The following is a 16571-nucleotide window of genomic DNA, read 5'->3' as shown; positions in this document are numbered from 1 at the left end:
TATCTTTGTATCTTCTGCAAACTTTGCAGCAAAGCCATCAATTCCATCATCCAAATCATTGACATATAATTTAAAAGGATTGGTCTCAACCTCCATAGAACACCACTAATCACTGGCAACCAACCTGAAAAGGCTCCCTTTCTTCACGCCTTTTGCATCCTGTCAATCAGCTACTACTTTATCCATGTTAGAACCTTTCCTATAATACCATGGGCTCATAGCTTGTTAAGCAGCCTCATGAGGGGCACCTTGTCAAAGGCCTTTTGAAAATCCAAGTACACAACATCAACTGATTCTCTTTTGTCTCTCCTGCTTGTTATTTATTCAAGGAATTTCGACAGATTTATCAGACAAGGTTTTCCCTTAATGAATCCACACTGACCTATTTTTCATGTGCCTCCAAGCACACCGAAACCACATCCTTAACAAACTTCTCAAGCACTGAGGTTAGACTAATTAGCCTGTAGTTTCTTTCCCTCTGCCTCTCTCACTTCTTGAAGAATGGAGTGCTATTTGCAATTTTCCAGTCTTCAGGAACCATTCCAGAATCTAATGATTCTTGAAGGATCATTACTAATGCCTCCACAATCTCTTCAGCTACCTCTTTCAGAATTGTGGGGTGTACACCAACTGGTCCAGGTGATTTATCTAACTTCAGGCCTTTCAGTTTCCCAAGAACCTTCTCTCTAGTCATGGTAACTTTCACACACTTCTTGATCCCTCACACCTGGAACTGCCATCACACTGGTAGTGTCTTCCACAATGAAGACTGATGTAAAATTCTTATTCAGTTAATCTGCTGTTTCTATGTCTCCCATTACTAACTCTCCAGTATGGCTTTCCAGTGGTCCAATATCCACTCCTGCCTCCCTTTTACACTTTATGCATCCAAAGAAGCTTTTGATATCTTCTTTAATATTATTGGCTAGCTTACTTTCATGTTTCATCTTTACCTGCTTAATAATTTTTTCAGTTGCCTTCTGTTGGCTTTTAAAAGCTTCCCAATTCTCGAACTTTCCATTAATTTTTGCTCTATTATATGCGCTCTCTTTGGCTTTTTTGTTGGCTTTGACTTTTCTTGTTAGCCATGCTTGTGTTATCTTGCCTTTGGAATATTTCTTCCTCTTTGGGATGTATATATCCTATGCCTTCCGAATTGCTTCCAGAAACACCACCATTGTTGCTCTGCTGTCATCCCTGCCAGTGTTCTTTTCCAATCAATTCTGGCCTACTCCTCTCCCATGCCTCTGTAACTTCCTTTACTCTACTGTTATACCAATAGATTTTATTTTTCATTTTGTTTGCCTTTTACTTTGCAACTCATCCTGTTGCAATATAACAGGCATTTTTACCCTGTCATCAGACCATCCTTGCTAGGAGTCTCACTACATATAGCCTGTATTTGTAACCTGAAGACCTTATCTTCAGCACTATCATTCAGGTCCCATATCCCTGCCAATTTGGTTTAAACCCACCCAAACAACTCTGGCCAACTTGCCCAGAAAGACATTAGACCCCCTCTGGTTCAGGTGTAACCCAACCCTTTTTGTGTAGGTCACATCTTCCCCAAAAGAGATCCCAATGATCCATAAATCTGAACCCCTGCCCCCCTGCACCAGTTCCTCAGCCTGCATTCACCTGCCAATTCATCCTATTCTTACCCTCACTGGCACGCGGCACAAGCAGCAATCCAGATTTTACTGCCCCGGAGGTCCTGTTTGTCAACTTTCTGCCTAGCTCTCTAAACTCTCTCTTCAAGACCACCTCACATTGTCTACCTATGCCATTGGTGCCAATGTGTACCAAGACATCTGGCTGGTCATCTTCGTCTTTCAGAATGCCATGGACACGACCCGAGACACCCATGATCTTGGCACCAGTTAGGCAACATACCATCTGGATGTCTCTATCACTCCAACAGAACCTCACCCCTGTTCCTCTGACTAAGGAATCTCCTATCAACTCTTCACCTCTCTGCTCTTCTGAGCCACAGCACCAGACCTCAGTGCCAGAGACCTGATCACTGTGGCTTCCACTGTTAGGCCGTCCCCTCTTTCTCCTGACAGTCACCCAGTTAGCCGTCTCCTGCAAACTAAGGATGACTACCTCCCTGTAGCTCCTGTCTATCACCTCCTCATTCTTACGAATGGGATGAAGGTCATCGAGCTGCAGCTCCATTTCCTTAATATGTTCTCTCAGGACCTGTAGCTCAGTACGCCTGATGCAGATGTGTTTATCTGGGAGACTAGAGGTCTCCCAGACTTCCCACATACCACATGCAGTCCAAAATACTCCCCCTGGAGCCATTCTCACTAAACTATGCACTAACAGATGAGGAATGAATAAACAAGAATACAGAGAGAGTAACTTACGAGGCAATGTAACTCATCCGAGCCTGATCTCGTCTAAACCTGATGACACAAAGCTACTCTTAAGACTGAGATTCTCCAAAAGAATGGCCTCTCTGCTTGCACCAGCATTACTTGTATTCCCCCCTTTCTAACGAATGCCTCTTGCTGATTTCTCACTCCTCAACTCATTGAAATTACCTCAAAACTCTGCCTTTGAAATCCTGATCGCCGCCCTGATTAAAAAGTAGCTCTTTTCATGCACCCTTGGTGTGGATTGTCCAACCAGGAAGCAATTAAGAAAGAATCGTAATTGCAGTCTTATTAATAATATTGACTACTCATTAAAGAATTTCTGGAAACAGTGTTCTGGAAATGGCTGAAAGAGAGGCAGCACAGTAGTGTACTGGTCAGCACAATGCTTTACAGTAAACCAGTGACCTGGGTTCAATTCCCACCGCTGCCCTTAAGGTGTTTATACGTTCTCACTGTGACCACGTGTGTTTCCTCTGAGCGCTCTGGTTTCCAACCACAGTCCAAAGACGTAACACTTCCTTAGGGGCTCCAGCTCCAGATTCTTCCCTCGGGATTTCCTCCCCAAGTCTTCCCTATGAGTGGGTATAGCCACAAGGCAGCGGAAGTTTAAGATCAGAGTTTTCCTTCTCCTAGGTGAGCAGCCAAGCACAGCTGATGAACCCCATCTGCAAATGGTTTTAAGGTGCCAGTAACCTGCCTTTGCCCCTTCTCTTGTCAGTAAAAAAGGTTCCACAGGTCTTAGTAGCTAAGCCACAGGTGAAGACCAGGAGCTGAACTTGGTTGTCAGGGGCTATTTGAGGTGCATGCCACTGAGCATTTACTACGTAGTAGGAGCTTGACCCCATTACCAACCCCGGCTATAAGAACCTTAAGGAATCTCAAGGTATGAGAGGTACAACCTGTCCCTTTCTTTGGCCTTGGGTTTTCTCCGTACTATATGTGGTAAAATGCATTTAGATTCCAATAGTCTGAAAAAGAAAAGGGAGTAGATGTAAGGACATACCTTGTGAGCACAATCACTGCAGAATCTTTCTTAGTAATAGGTAACCAAGTGTTGAGAAGCCTAAATTCTCCCCTCATTGTCGATGAAATAAACCATAGAGAGACCTTTTTAGGAGTGTTTTTCAATATAAATTCTCTCACCGATACAGCATCTCAGGATTACAGGGCTTGTTAGATTAGCCAAGGTGAAGAAGCAATAGAGCAGAGGATGAACAGTCTGCTGATTTTTTTTAGTTCTGCAAATTGAACAAATCTGGTTCTTGTCTTTTGGAAAATTGATGGGGGAGGGGTTGCTGGGGTGGGAGTGAGATTAGAAGGTTTATAAAGACAGATTTAACAAGACACACTTACTAATCCCCTGCTAATTATTTTTGTCCTCCCTGTGAACATTGATCACATACACTGAGAAAATGCTTCGACTACAGCTGCCATTCTTCTTTCAATCCACTCGCTAAGAGGAAGCTAAAGGCTTATGGAGATCAAAATTCAGTCAAAACTTCATTCAGAAATTCATTCAGTGTCCTTCCTTTTCGGCTTTGAGTAGATTTATTAATGAACTTTTTGAGGTTTCCTATCATCGTTGAAGAAATTAGCCCACATGCTAACAAAATCCATGACCTTTCACACAGTTAAGGCCACTCGGTGCTACTTAATAAAGGCATAGGTAGCAAACCTCAACTATTAATTACAAACAACATTTTTTTTCCAACAGCTTCATTTTTTTGCATACTAAGAGGGCAGTTGGGTGACCCCAGAAATATATTAGTGAGGGACAGATTAGGCAGGACAAGGAGTAGCAGTTTACTACTCTATCCTTCTTATAGAAAGCTGGTTAATAATCAGAAGAGTGATTTGAAAGCTGACTGATAGGATTTGGTCTTTGACACAACAAACTTCTAACACTTAATGTTACGTGGCAGCAGGTCACAAGAGCACAAATGTGCAAACAAGTTTCTTCATAATAGAACAAGTTAAATGGAGCACAATAAAAGGGTTTGGGTTGTGTTCTTGATAATATGCTTTGATAATATCTGACTTAATAACTTGAAAATTTAATACATTTTATATATACCTCAAAACTAATCATTAGCCTTTCATTCTCATTCTATCACAACACTGGAAACAGAGCAACACCATTCCTTTCCTCCCTTCCTTTCATTACTGTCCTATGTTATTCATTTACTGCACTGAATATGCCTTTCTAACTGTTCGAGCCATACCACCTTGAGCAACCCCCCCCCCATTTAACCCTAGCCTAATGATGGGGCAATTTACAATAATCAATTAGCCTATCAAATGTTACGTCTTTGGACTGTGGTTGGAAACCAGAGCGCTCAGAGGAAATGGCCGAAAGAGAGGCAGCACAGTAGTGTACTGGTCAGCACAATGCTTTACAGTAAACCAGTGACCTGGGTTCAATTCCCACTTCTGCTGGTAGCTCATTTCACACTCTCACCACCCTCTGGGTGAAGATGTTCCCCTTAAATATTTCACCTTTCACCCATAACCTGTGACCTCCAGTTGTAGTCTCACTCAAACTCAGTAGAAAAAGCCTGTTTGCATTTACCCCATCTATAGTCCTCATAATTTTGCACACTAATATGCATCACCTTTTACTTTCATCTGCATGACAACATGCCAATCCCTTTAGTGCTGTTCAGAGAGAAAGAAAGATGTTGTTCAGGGTAATAACTTTTCTTTTTTTCTCCTAGAACTGAAAATATTTTCTCTATCTGATGGGTTTTTATTTCAGACTTCCACCAGCTGAAGTATTTTTCTTCTGACTTCTGACTTTTGGAAGAAGAAATAATCGGGCAGATTATTATTTAGATGGGGAGAAAATTCAAAAATGCAAAGGGACTTGGGGGTCCTCATGCAGGATACCCTAAAGGTTAACCACCAAGTTGGATTGGCAGTAAGGAAAGCTAATGATATGTTGGCATTCATTTCAAGAGGAGTAGTGTATAAGAGTAAGGAGGTGTTGATGAGGCATTATGGGGCACTGATGAGACCTCTTTTGGAATACTGTGTGCAGTTTTGGGCCCCCTGTCTTAGAAGGGATGTACTAATGTTGGAGAGAGTTCAGAGAAGATTTGCGAGGATGATTCCTGGAATGCAGGGGCTAACATATGAGGAGTGTTTTTTGGCTCTTGGACTGTATTCATTAGAGTATAGAAGAATGAGAAGGGATCTCATAGAAACACTTTGAATGTTGAAAGGGTAGGACAGGGTAGATGTGGAAAGGCTGTTTCCCTTGGTGGGTGAGTCCAGGACAAGAGGCCACAGTCTTAGAATTAGAGGGTACCCATTTAAAACAGAGAAGAAGAGAAATTTTTTTTAGCCAGGGGGTCGTGGATTTGTGGAATTTGTTGCCACATACAGCTGTGGAGGCCCGATCATTGAGGGTGTTTAAGGAGGAGATTTATAAGTACCTAATTAGTCAGAGTATCAAGGGATATGGGCAAAAAGCCAGAAATTGGAACTAGATGGCAGAATAGTTTAGCTCATGGTGGAGTGGCGGAGCAGACTCGATGGGCCGAATGGCCTACTTCTGCTCCTTTGTCTTGTGATCTTGTGATCTAATTTTCGCAATGAGAGGTGAGAATCCACTTCCACTGATACTTTATTGGAGGGAAGGGATCAACAGTTCATATCGACCCTGACATTGATGAACAGCAGAACCAGGACCACTGCTGCACGTTGTTAGTTCATTTATTGAGATACAGCGCAGAATAGGCCCTTCCAGCTGTTCAAGCCACACCGCCCAGCAATGCCTGATTTAGCCCTTGCCTAATCATTGGACAATGCACTATGACCCATTAACCGACCAACCTGTATGTCTTTCAGCTGTGGGAGGAAACCAGAGCACCCGGAGGAAACACACGCGAACACAGAGAAAACGTACAAACACCTTACAGCCAGCGATGGGAACTGGACCTGGATCACTGGTACTGTAAAGCATTGTGCTAACCACCATGCTACTATTATGCCCTATTTGTCTCTGATCTCTGCATATTTTCTAAACATTCGCTGTGTTCTCTCAAATTACTTTTGGACTGATCTTAAACCTTGACAGTCAGGTTTCTACTGAAGAACACTAAACTGGACTCTGACTATATGACCATCACTCCTTAGTCACTTATTATACAGCAGAAAGCGGCTATTCAGCCCACTGGGTCTACAGCAGAGCAAACTCATCACTTCTCTATAAAAAAAAACTCTTCCTCAGTTCTCACAAGAGCCCCAAGAGTGCTTGTGCATTGGGAGGGGAAGGCCAGGTCTTCGGAGCTATCATTCTATGAGGTTTCTTTGTTTCATGGATGTCTCGGAAGAGGACAAATTCAGGTCATATACATACTCAAACTTTTTGAACCTCAATCAGTGAACCTATAGAGATGCTTAAAATGATGAGGGTCAGAGAGAAAGTTAATGCACACAGGTTTGGGGAATCAAGAACCAGAGGGCACAGGTTTAAGGTGAGAGGGAAATATTTAATAGCAAGCTGAGGGGCCACTTTTTCACTCAGAGAATGGTCAGTATATGGAATGAGATGTCAGAAGAAACAGCTGAGGCAGGTACATTGGCAACATTTAAAAGGTACTTGGCAGATACAGTACTGTGCAAAAGTCTTAGGCACATATATATATATATATATAGCTAGGGTGAATAAGACTTTTGCACAGTACTGTAGTAGTTTTATATATTGCACTGTAATGCTGCCACAAAAAAAAATCATGGCATATGTGAGTGATGATAAACTTGATTCTGATATGGGTCTTTATTGTCGACTGAGATTGGAAGGAGGCAGGGAGAAAGGAATCATGGTTAGGAAAAGGGGAAGGGAGAGGGGATGGAGCTGGAAGGACCACCAGAGAGACATTCGATAATGATCAGTAAACCAGTTGCTTGGATTCCAATTACTTTGCCTTGTGTCTCAGGGCTGGGCGAATCTGTACCTGCACCACCTCCAGCCCCTGCACTCCTTCTCTGCCACCTGTCCCACACCCCTCCACCCTCGCCATTCCCAACATCCTTTGCTCCCTCTAGATTTACAAATTCACTCTCTGCTCCACATTGACAAATACAGTACTGAGCTAAAGATGAGGCACTCTATCTATATAAAGTATATGGACGCCTAAGACTTCTGCACAGTACTGTACATGGATAGGAAAGGCTTTGAGGGATATGGACCAAACCCAAACAAATGAGACTGGCTTAGATGTGTATGTTGGTGGTTAGCATAGGTCAGTTGGGCCAAAGGGCCTGTTTCTCTGATGAGTGACTCATTGAGCTGAGAGGTTAACATTTCTCTTTACATAGAGAGCAGCTATTTACAAATGCTGTCCTTCCAGCATGTCTTGTTTTGATTTCAGATTCCAGCATCTCCAGTTTTTTGATCCCTATTAGTTTTATTCCTCCCCTGTAACTCTGAAACTTACTCCTCCCTTTCATGCATTTTTGCCAATCGCGACACAAGGAATAATCTTAGAGCAGTCTATTAATCTAACAGTCTGTCTTTGAGAATTGTGAGGAAATTGGTGCCCAGCAGAAATCCACACTGTTACGTGGGGAATAGCTAACCTCCATTGAGGTCAAGTCCAGGCCTTTGATAGTATTGCTGGAGGCTATGACATCATCACACTTGTCTGCATAATCGTGCTTGTCTGTAGGTCAAAGTACATAGAGGTCACCATATACTAACCTGAGATTCATTTTCTTGCAGGCATTCACAGTCAAACAAAGAAATAGAATAGAATCACACTCAAACATGGACAAACAAACAACTAATGTGCAAATAGTGCAAATACAAATACATATAAATAAATAAGTGAATACATAATACTGAGAACATGAATTGTAAAGCTTGAAAGTGAGCCCACTTAATAACTGTCCCTGAACCTGATGGTGTGGAACCTAAGACTCCTGTACCTCCTTTCCAAAAGTAGCAGCAGGAAGAGAACATGGCCTGGATGGTGGGAGTCCTTGATGATAGATGCGGCTTTCTTGTGGCAGCACTCCTTGGAGATACGCTTAACGGTGGGGGGAGCTTTCCCTGTGATGGACTGGCCTGTCTCCATCACTTTTTGTAGGCTAGTACTCGTAGAGCCTCTGCCTCACAGTGCCAGAGGCACGGACTCACGCCTGACTTTGGTAGTTTTTAATACGAAGTTTGCATATTCTTCCTGTGACTAATATGGGTTCCAATTGGTTGCTCCAGTTTTCTCATGCATCCTAAAGACCTGCATGTTAGTTGGCCTCCATGGGCTTCCCCTTAGTGTGCCACTGAATGGTTTAATGTCAAGAGTAAAAGTTGATGAGAAGATAGGATTAGTGTAAATGAGTGGCTGTTGTTTGGACAGACTCGGTAGACTTAAGGGCCTTTTTCCATACAGTTTCCCTATGAGTCCAGCTTAATGAGAATGCCTTCACTTAATTCAAGATTTAAGATTCAAGTCTATTTGTCTCATGTACATGATAACATACAGTGAAATGCATCATTTTGTATTAACAACCAATACTCTTAACAACATAAATATGAGAAAATACGCAGATGCTGGAAATGCAAAGCAACACACACAAAATACTGGAGGAACTTGGCAGGTTAGGCAGCATCTGTGGAAATCAACGTTTCCGGTCGAGTTCTTCCAGATTGAGAAGGAAAGGGGAAGATGCCAAAACAAAAAGGTGGAGGGGGGGGGAGGTGAGGGGAAGGAGGAGACCTAGAATGTGATAAGTGAAGCTAGGTGAGTGGGGAAGGTAAAGAGCAGGAGAGGATGAAACCTGATAGGAGAGGAGAGTGGACCATAGGAGATAGGGAACGAGGGAGGGACCCAGGGGAAAGTTAAAGGTAAGTGAGGAGAGGTAAAAGATCAGAGAGGGGAATGGATGAGGTGGGGTGGGGGGGAGGTGTGGAATATAGTTACCGGAAGCAGAAATCAATATTCATCAGGTTGGAGGCTACTCAGGCAGAATATAAGGTGTTGTTCCTCCACCTTGAGGTGGTCTCAGCTTGGCCACGAGCGGAGGCCACAGACCGACTTGTCAGAATGGGAATGGGTATCGGAATTAAATTGTTTGGCCACCAGGATTTAACAATATTCCACTTTTCCCTGTCCACTAATATCTACTGCCTTTCGAATGATGAAGTATTATTACATGTTGAATTGGACTGTAGAATTGTTATTTTTCTTGTAGTTTAACTTTTTTATGCATGATTGTATTTTATATAATCACCTACATATATACATGTAATTGTTAAGTGAGTTTTTTCTGTAGTAGCAGTTGCTTTGATATTGTTGGAAGCTACTTGGTTTCAGTGGTAGGTGTCATATTTTTGAATCTGGCTATTTAATTAGTTCACCGTTATCTCTTGGAATTTCAATGGAGTTTACTGTTATCAGTGGTCTAGTATAAGAAGACCAGACCGCCTTTGTTAGAGCTCTTTTTTCTTTAGGCTCTTTTCCTGCCTGCTCTTTCTTCATTATGTCTCCTCATGCTTCTTTTCCCTTTGTTTTCTTTGTTCTTGTAGCACTTAATATAACAATTATAAGTAACAAGTTTTATGCTTCATTCTTAACTGTTGTAGAGCCTTTGGATTACAACAGCGTTGGGATTAAACATACCACCTTAAACACTGAAGATTTACCCTTTATTACTTCTTTTCTCTCTAATGCATGCTGCCATTTGGCAATCATCCAAGGAATTGAAGTCTCCCTCCATGTTGATCACGAGGTACCATGGAAGGTGTTAGACAAAAGCAAGTCATCTTTATTAAACCAGTTGTATACTCCTTGGTCCCAGCCACACTTTGCTACCTCAGCTGGGATACTGTTCTGGATGTTAATATTCACCCCATTAATTGCGTTTTGGAGGGAATTCATAACAAGGAACTGCATGTGCTTGACACTCTCACAACTCACTCTCGACAATGCAACACATTTCTATCGACCAATTCGTGCCATCCCCTCACCAGTCTGAGCATTCTGTAAGACCTTCTAACAAAACACAAAATGCTGGAGGAACTCAGCAGGCCAGGCAGCATCATGGAAAAAAGTCCAGTCGACATTTTGGGCCGAGACCCTACTGCTTACCCTGCCATCATTGACACAGCCTTCACCAACCCATTCTATTCTTTACAATAGAGTGGCATTGATAGGATAGATTCTGAGAGGTTCTCTTCTCTGAGCAGAGCAAGGGAGCATGGGAAAACGGCTTGGCCATTTGTGACAAAAAAGTGAGGGACTTTTTGCTGATTGTGAGGTTTCTGAATCTTTGGACTATTGTGTATTTAATATTTCAGTAATATTTGAATAATATTGTAAATGCACTGTTTGATTAAGGATTCTTAGTTGTTTACAAAATGCTTTGCCAGTTATCTGAAAAGGTACGTAAATGGCCTATGTTATCCCGCCACCATGTAAAATGTGAGCACCTCGTTTAAAATAAACACAAAGCAAGACTCACATTTCTCAGGTCCCTTGTTTCCTTTCAATGAGTTTTTTTTAATGTTTTGGAGTTATAGCATGGAAATCACAGATATAAAGAGTAGGTAACTTGAAAGATGTGAATGCACTTAGAAACTAGATAAGCAAGAGGAAGAAATGATGTGTTGATAAAGAAGGCTGGAGGGAAACGTGTGCAGAGTAAACAGCAGCAGGAACTGCAAGAACAAATGGCTTATTTGTGTTTTGTAACTGCCATTGCCTTGCAATTCTTCTCCGCTCTGGAGGACTGAGCATACTTCAATGTCTGCAATAAAAACAAATTTCAGAGATTAAATTGTGCTGCTGCTAACAGCATAGTTCATTTGATGTTCCTGACAGGAAATGGAAACTTCTCTAGAACTCTTCGATACTTACTTGTAATTCTGATTACACACATAAAAGTTGCTGGTGAACGCAGCAGGCCAGGCAGCATCTCTAGGAAGAGGTGCAGTCGACGTTTCAGGCCAAGACCCTTCGTCAGGACTAACTGAAGGAAGAGTGAGTAAGGGATTTGAAAGTTGGAGGGGGAAGGGGAGATCCAAAATGATAGGAGAAGACAGGAGGGGGAGGGATGGAGCCAAGAGCTGGACAGGTGATAGGCAAAAGGGGATACGAGAGGATCATGGGACAGGAGGTCCGGGGAGAAAGACAAGGGGGGGGAAACCCAGAGAATGGGCAAAGGGTATAGTCAGAGGGACAGAGGGAGAAAAAGGAGAGTGAGAGAAAGAATGTGTGTATAAAAATAAGTAACAGATGGGGTACGAGGGGGAGGTAGGGCATTAGAGGAAGTTAGAGAAGTCGATGTTCATGCCATCAGGTTGGAGGCTACCCAGACGGAATATAAGGTGTTGTTCCTCCAACCTGAGTGTGGCTTCATCTTTACAGTAGAGGAGGCCGTGGATAGACATGTCAGAATGGGAATGGGATGTGGAATTAAAATGTGTGGCCACTGGGCGATCCTGCTTTCTCTGGCGGACAGAGCGTAGGTGTTCAGCAAAGCGGTCTCCCAGTCTGCGTCGGGTCTCGCCAATAAATAAAAGACCACATCGGGAGCACCGGACGCAGTATATCACCCCAGCCGACTCACAGGTGAAGTGTTGCCTCACCTGGAAGGACTGTTTGGGGCCCTGAATGGTGGTAAGGGAGGAAGTGTAAGGGCATGTGTAGCACTCGTTCTGCTTACACGGATAAGTGCCAGGAGGGAGATCAGTGGGGAGGGATGGGGGGGATGAATGGACAAGGGAGTTGCGTAGGGAGCGATCCCTGCGGAATGCAGAGGGGGGGGGGGGAGGGAAAGATGTGCTTAGTGGTGGGATCCTGTTGGAGGTGGCGGAAGTTACGGAGAATAATATGTTCGACCCGGAGGCTGGTGGGGTGGTAGGTGAGGACCAGGGGAACCCTATTTTCCTAGTGGGGTGGCGGGAGGATGGAGTGAGAGCAGATGTACGTGAAATGGGGGAGATGCGTTTAAGAGCAGAGTTGATAGTGGAGGAAGGGAAGCCCCTTTCTTTAAAAAAGGAAGACATCTCCCTCGTCCTAGAATGAAAAGCCTCATCCTGAGAGCAGATGCGGCGGAGACGGAGGAATTGCGAGAAGGGGATGGTGTTTTTACAAGAGACAGGGTGAGAAGAGGAATAGTCCAGCTAGCTGTGAGAGTCAGTAGGCTTATAGTAGACATCAGTGGATAAGCTGTCTCCAGAGACAGAGACAGAAAGATCTAGAAAGGGGAGGGAGGTGTCGGAAATGGACCAGGTAAACTTGAGGGCAGGGTGAAAGTTGGAGGCAAAGTTAATAAAGTCAACGAGTTCTGCATGCGTGCAGGAAGCAGCGCCAATGCAGTCGTCGATGTAGCGAAGGAAAAGTGGGGGACAGATACCAGAATAGGCACGGAACATAGATTGTTCCACAAAGCCAACAAAAAGGCAGGCATAGCTAGGACCCATACGGGTGCCCATAGCTACAACTTTAGTTTGGAGGAAGTGGGAGGAGCCAAAGGAGAAATTATTAAGAGTAAGGACTAATTCCGCTAGACGGAGCAGAGTGGTGGTAGAGGGGAACTGATTAGGTCTGGAATCCAAAAAGAAGCGTAGAGCTTTGAGACCTTCCTGATGGGGGATGGAAGTATATAGGGACTGGACATCCATGGTGAAAATAAAGCGGTGGGGGCCAGGGAACTTAAAATCATTGAAAAGTTTAAGAGCGTGAGAAGTGCCATGAACATAGGTCGGAAGGGATTGAACAAGGGGGGATAAAACCGTGTCAAGGTATGCAGAAACGAGTTCGGTGGGGCAGGAGCAAGCTGAGACAATAGGTCTGCCAGGACAGGCAGGTTCAAGCTGAGACAATAGGTCTGCCAGGACAGGCAGGTTCAAGCTGAGACAATAGGTCTGCCAGGACAGGCAGGTTCAAGCTGAGACAATAGGTCTGCCAGGACAGGCAGGTTCAATAGCAACTTTTATGTGTGTTGCTTGAATTTCCAGCATCTGCAGAATTCCTGTTGTTTGCGTTGTAAATCTGGTTACTCTGTTTTATTGATGATTTTGAGTGGTTTGATCAATGTTCTGCCCTGCAGCCTGTAATGGGTTAGGGGCACAGCTCTGAACTGAACTCAGCTGAATACTATTGGACTACTGGTTTGATGTTTGATATCCTATGTGTTATCCACTTGCTTTTTGCCGTTTCCATAATATGTTCTTCTCTTGGGCGTTGATTACTTGACGTTTTCTTGAATGGGTTCCATGGTATTTCTTTGTTAATGGCTGCCTGCGGGAGTTGTATTCTGTATACATACTTTGATAATAAATGTATTTTGGATCTTTAAGCATTAATTTTTGGCACAGTAGCATAGCAGTTAGTATAACACTTTACATCATCAGCTGTAAGATTGGAGTTCAATTATCACCACTGTGTGTTAGGAGTTTGCACATTCTCCCCGTGACTGCAGGGCTTTCCTTGGGTACTTCAGTTTTCCCTGCATCCAAAAGACATACAAGTTAGTGCTAGTAAATCGTGGAAATGCTATGCTGGAACTGGAAACACGGTGACACTTATGGGCTGCCCCCAGCACATCTCGGACTGTGTTGGTTGTTGATGTCAGCAATGAATTTCACTGTATGCTTTCATGTACAATTGACAAATAAAGCTAATCTTTTATCTTTCCTAAGCAACGCACACAAACTTCCAGCAGATTTCCAGCATTTACAGTCTTTCTCGTGTTTATGACTTGCATCTTTCTCTCTAGTTTAAATAATCCTTATTTGCAAAGTGTTTGGATTGTGTAAAGTTCCTTCGATCTGTAAAGTGAAATAAAGACTACAGATGCAAGATAGTAGTTCATGTTCCTGGGCTTGTTTATAGCCAGGTCGAAAGTTAAACACCAAAGAAACCAGAAAACAAAGAGAATTTTTGTTTCTCGGCTATAACCTTGAGTACACAGCCAGAGTGGGTGGGCTAGTTGGAATCAAGAGCAACTTTCAAAAAGGAATTTGATGGTTGTAAAACTGTGGGATCCTTGGGGATAGATAAGAGAGCTGGATTAAAAGGTTCATATTTTTCAAACAGCTAGAAGAGACACAATGGGCTGAATGGATTCTGTCTGTAGTGCACCCTTCTACTCTTGAATTTCATTAAGCCTTCACAATAACCTTTAATAGTTCAAAACTAATAAGCTTCCACATTAACCTGTAATGGTTAGATTGGACCCAAAAGCTTCCAAAGTCTAATTTCCTACTTAATGATAATGACCATCTGGGCCAATTATGCATGGAAACTCCACATGACTGTGTATGATTGTGCTTGATATTTGTACATTAGCCGGTGCTATGTGCTGATATCAGCATACAGGTGTAAAAATATAAATATAACGTTTGCTGTGACAAACATCCCATGATGAGGAATTTACATCACAAAGAGTGAATCACTGTCATTCTTGAACTTTAAAAATAAAATCGGATTAGTTTTAATTTGCACAGGGAGTTGACTAATGCTAACGATAAGCACTGACCTGGGGTAGGTAGTAGGCCTTTGTGACGCTTCTAATATTGTACCATCTATGCATTTTAATATAGCAGAAAAGACATTTAAACATAAAGGGAATACTACAAAGAATTTTATTACATTTAATTATTGTTCATGCACAAAGACAAAAGAGAATGGAAATTGCCTTCACTTAATCAACATACCTCTGTGGCTAAATTAGAAATTAAGGACACTTACACCATTGAAGATGTCAGTTAAATTATGAATTGACCCTATGCTATCTGAGCAATCTTCTGAACCATATGTCCCTGCATGCACGTTACCCTTTTCTCAAAGCAGATTACTGCTCATTTCTTATTATCTATGTGCCATTGACCTCTGAAATGTTCTCCCTAAACTACTTTAGCTCCACAACACCCTCACTGCTTTGAACAGTCTGGAAAAAAAAATTCCTAGTCTCTGATCTGGATTTCAACCTTGTGTAACAGCTCACCTTATTAACAGCAATAACTATCATTTATTTAGCACCTTTAATGAACTAAGTGGCCCAGGCTGCTTCGCAGGGCTGCCATCCAACAAGAATTAATACTATGCTGCACAAGGAGATTTTAGTGTGCGTAGCTAAATGTTATTTCCTCGGAAGGCTGTCCCCGTTGACCCTCACCAGATGATATAGATGCACCACAGAAAGCACTCTCTCCGGATACACGTTAGCTCGATATGACAAATGGCCTGCCCAAGACCACAAGGAACTCCAGAAAGTTGAGGGCACAGCTCAATCCAGCAAGAAAACCAGCCTTCCCTCCATGGACTCTGCCGAAACCTCCTGATGCCTTGGGAAGGTAGCCCAAGATAATCAAAGACCCCTGCTATCAGGCCATTCTCTATTCTCCTTCCTTCCATTAGTCAGAAGATATAAAAGCTTGTAAACGTACACCAGAAGCTCAAGGATAGCTTATATCTCACTATTATGGGGCTTGAATGAACCTCTTGAACAATAAAGATGAAATCTTAACTTTACAATCTTGCACAGCATGACCCTCACATCATATTGTTGACCTGTATTGCACTTTTGTTATGGTTGTTATCTCTACTGACAAGGGGAGGGTTAAAGGCGGGTTACTGGTGCCTTAAACCCAGTTGCCTTGGGCAAGTGGGGGCTTGTCACCCGCGGTTGATAACTCACCTAGGAGAAGGGAAAGTCTGATCTCAAATCTCCTCGAGGATTGGCCCCAAATCCTCGGCTTTGCCTATTGCCTGTTGCCGGGGCCAGGGTCGAAGCGCTCGGCAGCGATGGTGCTCAGCGCTCAGTGTCGGAGGGCTGGTCGGAGGCTCGAAGTTTTCGAACGGACTCAGAGTCGGATTGTGGTTGGGTGCTTCCAGGGTGCTGCATCAGCAAGTTTGCGGCGCTGGAAGCTCATGGCAGGGAGAGTTTCTCCCTTCGACCGTCTGCGTGAGATGATGGGACTTTCAAGAGACTTTGAGACTTTTTTGTTACCGTGCCCATGGTCTATTCTTCATCAAATTACGGTATTGCTTTGCACTGTTGTAACTATATGTTATAATTATGTGGTTTTTGTCAGTTTTTTTTAGTCTTGGTTTGTCTTATGTTTCTGTGATATCATTCTGGAGGAAGAAATTGTAACATTTCTTAATGCATGCATTACTAAATGACAATAAAAGAAGACTGCGTGTCCTCATAATCTAATCTAATGTAATCTTA

This window comes from Mobula hypostoma, chromosome 14 (assembly GCF_963921235.1).
Source record: "Mobula hypostoma chromosome 14, sMobHyp1.1, whole genome shotgun sequence".
In the NCBI taxonomy this organism is placed as follows: domain Eukaryota; kingdom Metazoa; phylum Chordata; class Chondrichthyes; order Myliobatiformes; family Myliobatidae; genus Mobula; species Mobula hypostoma.
The sequence above is the reverse complement of the archived record's forward strand: the minus strand, read 5'-3'. Positions refer to the sequence as shown.